General features: G+C 40.4%; 1 protein-coding gene across 2 annotated transcripts in view; it reads left to right on the top strand.

Moving 5' to 3' along the window:
• LOC126277881 (E3 ubiquitin-protein ligase RNF14-like) overlaps positions 1-12,097 on the top strand; it is an 82,841-nt gene that overhangs the window by 40,698 nt on the left and 30,046 nt on the right. The gene's annotated exons all lie outside the window — the stretch shown is intronic.

The raw sequence follows: 12,097 nt of genomic DNA on the forward strand, positions 1-12,097 counted from the left end.
GAAGAACTAAAAGAAAAATGTAGACAAAGACTAACAAAAATACTGAAAACAGTATTGACAGCAAGAAACAAGACAAAAGCTATAAATACCTATGCTATACCAATATTGACCTACTCATTTGTAGTAGTGAAATGGAGTAACACAGACCTAGAAGCACTCAATACACTTACACGGTCACAATGCCACAAATATAGAATACATCACATACATTCAGCAACAGAAAGATTCACATTAAGCAGAAAGGAAGGAGGAAGGGGATTTATCGACATAAAAAACCTACATTATGGACAGGTAGACAATTTAAGAAAATTCTTTATAGAACGAGCAGAAACTAACAAAATACACAAAGCAATCACTCATACAAATACGTCGGCTACACCACTGCAATTTCATAACCACTTCTACAACCCTTTAGATCACATAACATCAACAGATACGAAGAAAGTAAATTGGAAAAAGAAGACATTACATGGCAAGCACGCGTATCATCTAAGACAGCCACACATTGATCAAGACGCATCCAACACATGGCTAAGAAAAGGCAATATATACAGCGAGACGGAAGGATTCATGATTGCAATACAGGATCAAACAATAAACACCAGATATTACAGCAAGTATATTATTAAAGATCCCAATACCACAACAGATAAATGCAGACTTTGCAAACAACAAATAGAAACAGTAGATCACATCACAAGCGGATGTACAATACTAGCAAATACAGAATACCCTAGAAGACATGACAATGTAGCAAAAATAATACAACAACAACTTGCCATACAACATAAACTAATAAAACAACACATTCCCACATAAAAGTATGCACCACAAAATGTACTGGAGAATGATGAATACAACTTACACTGGAACGGAACCATTATAACAGATAAAACACCATCACACAACAAACCTGACATCATACTCACCAATAAAAAGAAGAAATTAACACAACTAATCGAAATATCCATACCCAATACAACAAATATACAGAAGAAAACAGGAGAAAAAATTGAAAAATACATCCAACTGGCTGAGGAAGTCAAGGACATGTGGCATCAGGATAAAGTTGACATTATACCAATTACACTATCAACTACAGGAGTCATACCACACAATATCCACCAGTACATCAACGCAATACAGCTACATCCAAACTTATATTACAAACAAAGATTCCAAGACTTACCAAGCGGGAAAGTGCCGGTAGACAGGCACAATGTGTGTGTGTGTGTGTGTGTGTGTGTGTGTGTGTGTGTGTGTGTGTGTGCGTGTGCGTGTGCGCGCGCGCATATACCTATCCTTTTTTTCCCCCTAAGGTAAGTCTTTCCGCTCCCGGGATTGGAATGACTCCTTACCCTCTCCCTTAAAACCCACATCCTTTCATCTTTCCTTTTCTTTCCCTCTTTCCTGACGAAGCAGCCGCCGGTTGCGAAAGCTCGAAATTTTGTGTGTGTGTTTGTGTGTTATTTTATTGTGCCTGTGTACCGGCGCTTTCCCGCTTGGTAAGTCTTGGAATCTTTGTTTTTAATATATTTTTCCCATGTGGAAGTTTCTTTCTATTTTATTTACATCCAAACTTATATATATACAACTACAGAAATCTGTAATTATTGTTACATGTTCAATTACCCGAAAGTTCCTAAATGCAATGTAACATATTCCGTACAGTTAAAAGGAAGTCATGCTTGATCAAGGTCCGTGTCACTTTCAATTTTTAACCAGACATAACATCTGAGAAAGGAAAGAAATAATAATAATAATAATAATGCCAGTCAGTCATTTGTGAAATAACACTTTAGGATGTATACAGGGTGTGATTCAAAAAGTTTCAAGACGTAACTCAGAACTAGAAATTTATTGGACATTTAAGTACAGCGGACTAAAATTCTTCAAAATATGATCCTTCAGCATCAACACAGCACTGCCAGCGCATCTTCCACTCTTCATAGCCCTTCAGGAAGGCCTCGGGCATCATGCTGTCAAGGGCTCTCATTGAAGCCTGCTTGATGGCATCAATGGAGTCGAATCTCTTCACTTTTAGGCCAGTCTTGATTCGGGGGAAGAGGAAAAAGTCACTTGGAGCCAAGTCGGGGCTGTAGGGTGGCTGCAGCAGTGTTGTCACATTGAACTTGACCAAAACATTGGCAGCGACGCGCGACATGTGAGCGGGTGTGTTGTCGTGGTGGAGAATCTAATCGCCCTTGATCGCCGGGTGGATGCGGTGAACTCAATCCCTCAAGCAGCGCAGCACTCTAATGTAAAAGCCACCTGTGACAGTCTGGCCACGAGCAACAAACTCCTTGTGAATCATTCCCTTACCATAAAAAAAACAGCATGCACTTCACACATGACGTACTCAAGCGAGCTGTTTTAGGCTTCAGTGAAGAAGCATTGTGCTGTTCTACGCTTTGACGCTTCGACTCAGGATCGTACTTGTAGACCCAGGTCTCATCACCAGTAACCACTTTCCGTAGAAGGTTCGGATCAACATTAAACCGTTGGAGCATTTCCTGATTAACAGTCGGGTGCCGTTTCTTCTGATCTACCGACAAAACTTTTGGCACCATTTGGCCCAAACTTTTCGCATCATCAAATTCTCCGTCACAATCCTCCACACTCCACACTCTGAGTTCCAGTTCAATGGCAGTTAATCTAGTACTAAGTCGATGGTCATTGTTTGAAAGTTCCCGCACACTCTCCACATTTTGATCTGTTCGGCTTGATAATGGCCTCCCATAGCAGTCATCGTCTTCGACATTCCCATGGCCATCTTTGAAACGTTAACCATTGCATGGGACATGGCTTCTTCCTTAAAGGCCTCTTGAATCATACTGAGTGTCTCCGTGGCAGTTTTGTTCAGTCGCACACAAAACCTAATCGCATAACGCTGCTCCAAGTGATAGTCCATTTTCGCCTATCCCACTATTCGACTGAGGTCAATGACATGCACCCACACTGCAAGCGATGCACGCTCTCCAGGGTTCTGGAGGCAACTGCTGCAGCATCAGTTTGTTCCCTGAGACCCCCCCACTACTTCCCCCACCTGGCAGAACGCACGCGCTCCCCTACTCAGAAATGAACCAGTCTTGAAACTTCTGAATCACACCTTGTAGAGTGTGTTTCAAAGCCAGGTAGTCATAGAGAGAGAGCCACCAGTAGTCTTGTAGTGGAAGGCATAGGATCAGTGCACCTGAAGATTATGCAGTGGAGTGCTATTAAATGGTCATAAATGTGGGAGATCACAAGTGCGTACCGAAGAGTGTCATTGTGAATTTGTGATTTATTAGTCTCATAACATGTGTAATGTAAATTATTTACTTCAGTTACAGGAGACAAGTCAAAACCATTAACTCTAAATGCAGAGCAGTTGATGGGTGGCTAATAACAGATCCTAATCCTTGAATTCTTACGCAGAATATTAACATTTCTCACACAGAATCCACTACAGCATTTTCTAAAGTATCCAGCTTCTTGTTAACTACATTCTGACCATTAATTAGAGGTAACGTCAGTATAGTTTGCTAGTATTTCCATTGCATAAGCAAAATACTTAGATTAATTGAATAGGAAGTCGATATGCCTATTCCAGCTTAAGTTCTTGTCAGTGTTTAACCCAAGGAACTCAGTCAAGTGAGTTTCCTTGATAAGTTCATAATTATGCTGCATTTTAAGCTCGCGTGTTCGGTTTCAAAATGCTCCATATGGTTTTGGCAGTGTTTGATTTCAGTTCCTTTAACTGGCATTAGTTTTTTAGGATATCAAGTGTTCTCTCAATAGGGCTTGGAATTTTTTCTGCATCACCACCTCCAATTAAACCAGATTTGACAAGATGGCATGGCACATTGATGTGTTATCACAGTCTAATATATTGCTCTGCTGAAATATGCAATTTCTTTAGCACAAAGTGTATTTTCCGGTTCTGCACACTTGATGTGTTTGGTGGACACAATTACATTAAGTGAAACTTCTTGTGCTTTTTCTTACTGCAGTCGGAGCGAAACAGCAATTGTCAAAGGATTTTGAAACCATGAAGCGTAAACTTTCAGCAGTGGAAAGGTGTTCATGAAATTGAAGATTTGTTAAGTTTGTTTTGTGGTGGAAATATGTTACATTATGACTCTGAGCAGAATAAGAGCACAATGCTGGTGAATGCACAAGTGTTTCGGAGCACAGTGTTCATTGTACACTGTTGAAGATGGAGCTCCACAACAGACCACCCCTACGTGTTCACATGTTGACCCAGCAACCTCATCAATTATGATACGCAGTGGGCACGGGACCATCAGGATTCGACCGTCAATCAGTGGAAACCTGTTGACTCTTCAGTTGAATCACATTTTTGGTACACTAGGTCGATGGTTTTCCACAGACATTCTCATTGGCGTAAATGGTGGCTTGAAACGTGCAGCATGCGACAGATGCAGGCTGATGGGTGTAGTATTATGCTATGGGAGATATTCTCCCGCATTTGCATGGTACCTGTGGTTGTCTTCAAAGACACATTGACAGCTGCAATCAATCTGCATCCCTTAGTGATTGATGTCTTCCACGATGGTGATGTCATCTTTTAGCAGTATAATTGTCCATGCCTTGGAGCCAGAATCATGATATGTTGGTTTGAAGAGCACTTTAGTGAACTCGCGTTGATGTCTCTGCAGCCTGATGTAAATCCAACGGAACCTGTCTTGGTCACTATCGGGCACCATCACCATATTTGCTAATAAGTGGCCTGTTATTTATGTGAATTACGTGGCCTGTGTGCAGACATCTAATGCCACACACTGTCACAAACATACTGACAGTCACATACTTGATACGAAGAATCGGTGATGTATTTTGTTCCAAAGACAGACAAACATGCTGTTAAGCAGATGGCCATAATGTTTTGACTTATCAGTGTATACAATATTGATGTTACTCGAACAATCACGTGACATTTGATTTGGACAGTGCTAGTGCAAGGAATATGTGAAAAGCTTTGAACTACCTAGTACAACAATCTAATGTTCTGCATAAAATTTGACAGTTTTAAGAAACATGGGAGGAAATAGCACTAAAGTCTATCATCTTACTGGCTGTTATTGTATTTGAACAGGTTTTCAACGATAGTTTTCGTACTGAGAGACTATAATGATTTACTAAGTGATGTGCAAATGAGAAATTCGCTCGCTGTTTGCGTATTGGAATACTGGGTGAAAACATTACCCCCTTTCAGTCGGCTTTAGAATACGATGGTGACATAAAGATGAAAAAAAGTAAGCTTAACCCAGAATGACATGTCTAACAAGTGAAATAAGTCATACTAGATGGACTTGTTGTTCTCACGAGAATAAATTACGCTGCTAAGACCTATTGTGGAAATAGTACCAACAGACATTAGTGGATTGTGAGATGAGGAAATGTTCGAAAATTGGACTGAATCGTGATTACAATCATTTGTTTATGTATTAGTAGCTGTTCTTACATACAACTCGCTTCCTTGGTGATATTGCTGTGCATGTTTCACACTTGCTGAAGTACGCAGTTACAGAATGATTGGAGGGGAAACAGTGACACCAGCTTCACTAAAAACTAAATGAGTGGGGTGGGAGGTTTATGAGCAGACAGCAAATAACGTCATTTTACCAACCATGAGAATGTGTGCTGTGTACTTTGTCTTTTTAGGAACATCTACCACGTTTAAACTGCAATTTCCCTGAATCCATGTGTTGTTGGAATTGAATTGACTTTAAAATTGGACAGTAGTACGTATTCATTGCTGCAGGAGACAGTGAAAGTTTAAATGGGTGTCAGTGGTGTAGTTATGTATTTCATGCTGCAATGTTGTCGACGGTCACCGTGACATGTGAAAGGAACAAAAGGGTGTGCATGGTTCTACGCAGCCAAAGAGATCATCACTGCAAGCAGACAATAAGTTGGGAAGCAAGAGACACTGTCGAATACTCACATTGTCACAGAAGGGAAATTCCATAAATATTCAGATAGAACCAGCTGTGTTCTCAGGTCCCGCAGTAACCAAAACCTCAGAAATTGCAACATATGTGGTAGAAACAGACAAATATTTGTGACAATGAGGATATAAATTTCACAGCTGTGGTATTGGGATGATGATGATGATTAAAAATAGTGGTATCACAGATGACAGGGTTAGTAAGCGTAAAATTATAAAATAAATGGTCAGATTAATGTAAACCATTTAATTGATTTCTCCTGGTATTATCGAAACATAGGCAATCAATAAATGGCATAAATTTAGAATAGGTGCAATGTTAACATTTTACGCAGATTCTTTGTCAGTAAAATAATTTGTGATTGTGATTAGTCAGAATATGTTTAAAAAATTTTCTCAAGAAGCCTCTTGAAAAAAAGGTGCATGGCTAATACAGTAACATTTCCCACAGCCTTTATCAAAAAAATTTCAAAAGTGGGCAAGATGTTCAGCTTTGTGAAGAAGTCCAAAGGGATTTACTTTACACAGATACTCCACTGAAACACCATCTGCCTTTGTTACATTTATGAAGAAGTGTTTTAAACACTCTTACACTTACTGTTTATCGTTTTAAATGTGCTAAGGACCAAAAGTAATGTTTTCAGATATGACAAAAAAAATTGTGTGACATATGAATTAGCAACCATGTTTTAATGATATTAAACATTTTTGGTCATCCAGGAAAAATAAAGTATGCTAAAAGTCCAGAGAAAATTGCATCAGGTTGTCCAGAAACAGAAAAATAAAGATTTGAGAGCAGAAGGCGTCTCAAGCATTACGTTACTCCGTCTACACAGGCCATGTCCAACAGAGATATTGTGCTATAATAGTTGATGAACAATAACTAAATGTAAATGTCTCTACAAAGAACGAAACTTGTCTAGCTCGAAGGGGGAAACCAGATGGCGCTATTGTTGGCCTGCTAGTTGGCACTGCCATAGGTCAAACGGATATCAACTGCATTTTTTAAAAATAGGAACCCCCATTTTTTATTACATTTTCATGTAGTACGTAAAGAAATATGAATGTTTTAGTTGGAGCACACTTTTTTTGATAGATGGCGCTGTAATAGTCACAAACATATGGCTCACAATTTTAGATGAACAGTTGGTAACAGGTAGGTTTCTTAAACTAAAATACAGAACGTAGGTACGTTTGAACATTTTATTTCGGTTGTTCCAATGTGATACATGTACCTTTTGTGAACTTATCATTTCTGAGATCGCATGGTGTTACAGCATGATTACCTGTAAATACCATATTAATGCAATAAATGCTCAGTATGATGTCCGTCAACCTCAGTGCATTCGGCAATACCTGTAACCATGTTCTTCTCAACAGCGAGTAGTTCACCTTCCGTAATATTCACACATGCATTGACAATATGCTGACGCATGTTGTCAGGTGTTGTCGGTGGATCACAATAGCAAATATCCTTCAACTTTCCCCACTGAAAGAAATCTGGGGAAGTCTGGTCCGTTGAACATGTGGGTCATGGTATGGTGCTTTGACAACCAATCCACCTGTCATGAAATATGCTATTAAATACCGCTTCAATTGCACGTGAGCTATGTGCCGGACATCCATCATGATGGAAGTACATCGTCATTCTGTCATGCAGTGAAACATCTTATAGTAACATCTGTAGAACATTATGTAATAAATCAGCATACATTGCAACATTTAGATTGCCATTGATAAAATGGGGGCCAATTATCCTTCGTCCCATAATACCGCAACATACATTAACCCGCCAAGGTCGCTGATGTTCCACTTGTCGTAGCCATCGTGGATTTACCGTTGCCCAATAGTGCATATTATGCCTGTTTTCGTTACCACTGCTGGGGACTGATGCTTCGTCACTAAATAGTACGCATGCAAAAAATCTGTCATCGTTCCATAATTTCTCTTGTGCTCAGTGACAGAACTGTATACAACATTCAAAGTTGTCACCATGCAATTCCTGGTGGACAGAAATATGGTACAGGTGCAATCGATGTTGATGAAGCATTCTCAACACCGACGTTTTTGGGATTCCGATACTCGCGCAATTTGTCTGCTACTTATGTGCTGATTATACGTGACAGCAGCTAAAACACCTATTTGAGCATAATCATTTGTTGCAAGTCATGGTTGACATTTCACATGTGGCTGAACACTTCCTGTTTCCTTAAATAACGTAACTATCAGGCGAACGGTCCGGTCACTTGAATGTCATCGTCCAGGATACCAAGCAGCATACATAGCACATGCCCATTAGGCATTTTCATCACAATAGCCATACACCAACACGATATCGACCTTCTCTGCAATTGGTAAATGGTCCATTTTAAGACGAGTAATATATCACAAAGCAAATACCGTCCGCACTGGAGGAATGTTACGTGATACCACTTACTTATACGTTTGTGACTATTACAGCGCTATCTATCACAAAGTAAAAAAAGTGGTCCAACTGAAACGTCCATATTTCTTTACGTACTACATGAATATGTAATAAAAAATGGGAGTTCCTATTTTTAAAAAATGCAATTGATATCCATTTGACCTATGGCAGCGCCATCTAGCTGGCCAACCACAGTGCCATCTGGTTTCCTCCTTCAAGCTAGATGAGTTTTGTTCTTTGTAGTTTTTTCATTTGATGCTTATTTCACGAGAGATTTGGCCCGGTCACTATCAATGGACCACCCTGTATAACTACATGAAAGGAATTTAATTTATGAACAAACAGCAAGCAATTTCAGCTAAATGATTTTTTTTTTACTTGTAACAACAAATTTGCCATAACTGTTTATTCACAACTAAGTGCTGCTTATTACGGTAGTGTGGGCGTAAATCATAGTATTTCGTTGTTTAGTGCTTCAAATTTTCAAAGTGAAATGTATTTAGCTTCACACGAGAGTTCTGGCATCTGTTACACTACAATATTGCCATGATACCTGATCGTGTGGTGGTATTACCAATATCTAAGCTATGTTATAGCACCAGGATCTGAAATGTTTGGAGCCTCATGTCCACCAGTACCGTCAAAAATAACAGCTACTGATGAAACAATGTAAAATCAATGATGTAGCCCTTCTGAAAATGTAAGTGCTATGATGAAGTTCGAAATATAAAACATCCAAACATATCCACATACCTGTGGAAGATAGTACTGGTTCCACTCCTGAATTTATTTGTGCAGTTAAATCTACATCTACATCCATACTCCATACTGGCGGAGGGTACCCTGAGTACCTCTATCGTTTCTCCCTTCTATTCCAGTCTCGTATTACTCGTGGAAAGAAGGATTGTCGGTATGCTTCTGTGTGGGCTGCAATCTCTCTGATTTTATCCTCATGGTCTCTTCGCAAGATATACGTAGGAGGGAGGAATATACTGCTTGACTCTTCGGTGAAGGTATGTTCTCGAAGCTTTAACAAAAGCTCGTACCGAGCCACTGAGCGTCTCTCCTGCAGTCTTCCACTGGAGTTTATCTATCATCTCCGTATCGCTTTCGCAATTACTAAATACGAAGCGCGCTGCTCTCCGTTGGATCTTGTCTATCTCTTCTATCAACCCTATCTGGTACGGATCTGACACTGCTGAGCAGTATTCAAGCAGTGGGCGAACAAGCGTACTGTAACCTACTTCCTTTGTTTTCGGATTGCATTTCCTAAGGGATTCTTCCAATGAATCTTAGTCTGGCATCTGCTTTACCGACGATCAACTTTATATGATCATTCCATTTTAAATCACTCCCAGATAATTTATGGAATTAACTGCTTCCAATTGCTGACCTGCTATATTGTAGCTAAATGATAAGGGATCTTTCTTTCTATGTATTCGCAGCACATTACACTTATCTACATTGAGATTCAATTGCCATTCCCTGCACCATGCGTCAATTCGCTGCAGATCCTCCTGCATTTCAGTACAATTTTCCATTGTTACAACCTCTCGATTCACCACAGCATCATCTGCAAAAAGCCTCAGTGAACTTCCGATGTTATCCACAAGGTCATTTATGTATATTGTGAATAGCGACGGCCCTATGACACTCCCCTGAAATCACTCTTACCTCTGAAGACTTCTCTCCATTGAGAATGACATACTGCGTTCTGTTATCTAGGAACTCTTCAATCCAATCACACAATTGGTCTGATAGTCCATATGCTCTTACTTTGTTCATTAAACGACTGTGGGGAACTGTATCGAACGCCTTGCGGAAGTCAAGAAACACGGCATCTACCTGTGAACCCGTGTCTATGGCCCTCTGAGTCTCGTGGACGAATACCGCGAGCTGGGTTTCACGCGACCGTCTTTTTTCGAAACCCATGCTGATTCCTACATAGTAGATTTGTAGTCTCCAGAAAAGTCAGTATACTCGAACATAATACGTTTTCCAAAATTCTAGAACTCATCGAAGTTAGTGATATAGGTCTATAGCTCTGCACATCAGTTCGACGTCCCTTCTTGAAAACGGGGATCACCTGTGCCCTTTTCCAATCCTTTGGAATGCTATGCTCTTCCAGAGACCTGCAGTACACCGCTGCAAGAAGGGGGGCAAGTTCCTTCGCGTACTCTGTGTAAAATCGAACTGGTATCCCATCAGGTCTAGCGGCCTTTCCTCTTTTGAGTGATTTTAATGTTTCTCAATCCCTCTGTTGTCTATTTCGATATCTACCATTTTGTCTTCTGTACGACAATCTAGAGAAGGAATGACAGTGCAGTCTTCCTATGTGAAACGGCTTTGGAAAAAGACATTTATTATTTTGGCCTTTAGTCTGTCATCCTCTGTTTCAGCACCATTTTGGTCGTAGAGTGTCTGGACATTTTGTTTTGATCCACCTACCGCTTTGACATACAACCAAAATTTCTTAGGATTTTCTGCCAAATCAGTACATAGAACTTTACTTTCGAATTCATTGAACGGCTCTCGCATAGCCCTCCTCTCATTACATTTTGCTTCGCGTAATTGTTGTTTGTCTGCAAGGCTTTGGCTATGTTTATGTTTGCTGTGAAGTTCCCTTTTCTTCCGCAGCAGTTTTCTAACTTGGTTGTTGTACCATGGTGGCTCTTTTCCATCTCTTACAATCTTGCTTGGCACATACTCATCTAACACATATTGTACGATGGCTTTGAACTTTGTCCACTGATCCTCAACACTATCTGTACTTGAGACAAAACTTTTGTGTTGAGCCATCAGGTACTCTGTAATCTGCTTTTTGTCACTTTTGCTAAACAGAAAAATCTTCGTACCTATTTTAATATTTCTATTTACGGCTGAAATCATCGATGCCGTAACCGCTTTATGATCGTCAATTCCCTGTTCTGCATTAACTGTTTCAAATAGTTCGGGTCTGTTTGTCACCAGAAGGTCCAATATGTTTTCGCCACTGCTCAAGGTGGTTTTCAGATAAAGCACTTAAAAAAATTTCACTGTATTCTTTGTCCCTGCCACCCGTTATGAATGTTTGAGTCTCCCAGTCTATATCCTGCAGATTAAAATCTCCACCCAGAACTATAAACCGAGCGAGGTGACGCAGTGGTTAGCCCACTGGACTCGCATTCGGGAGGACGACGGTTCAATCCTGTCTCCAGCCATCCTGATTTAGGTTTTCCGTGATTTCCCTAAATCATTTCAGGCAGATGCCGGGATGGTTCCTTTGAAAGGGCATGGCCAATTTCCTTCCCTAACCCGAGCTTGCACTCCGTCTCTAATGACCTCGTTGTCGACGGGACGTTAAACACTAACCGCCACCACCACCACCACCACCACCACCACCACCACCACCACCACCACCACCAGAACTGTAACATGATGGGAAAATGTACTTGAAATATTTTCCAAATTATCCTTCAGGTGCTCAGCCACAACAGCTGCTGAGCCAGGGCACCTATAGAGACATCCAATTACTATGTCTGAGCCTGCTTTAACCGTGACCTTCACCCAAATTATTTCACATTTCGGATCTCCGTCAATTTCCTTCGATACTATTGCACTTCTTATCGCTATAAACACGCCTCCCCCTTCACTGTCCAACCTCTCTCTGCGGTATACATTCCAATCTGAGTTTAGGATGCTGCACAACTCTCACCATTTTTCTCCATATACAATGGAAT

Source organism: Schistocerca gregaria, chromosome 6 (assembly GCF_023897955.1).
Source record: "Schistocerca gregaria isolate iqSchGreg1 chromosome 6, iqSchGreg1.2, whole genome shotgun sequence".
Taxonomy (NCBI): Eukaryota; Metazoa; Arthropoda; class Insecta; order Orthoptera; family Acrididae; genus Schistocerca; species Schistocerca gregaria.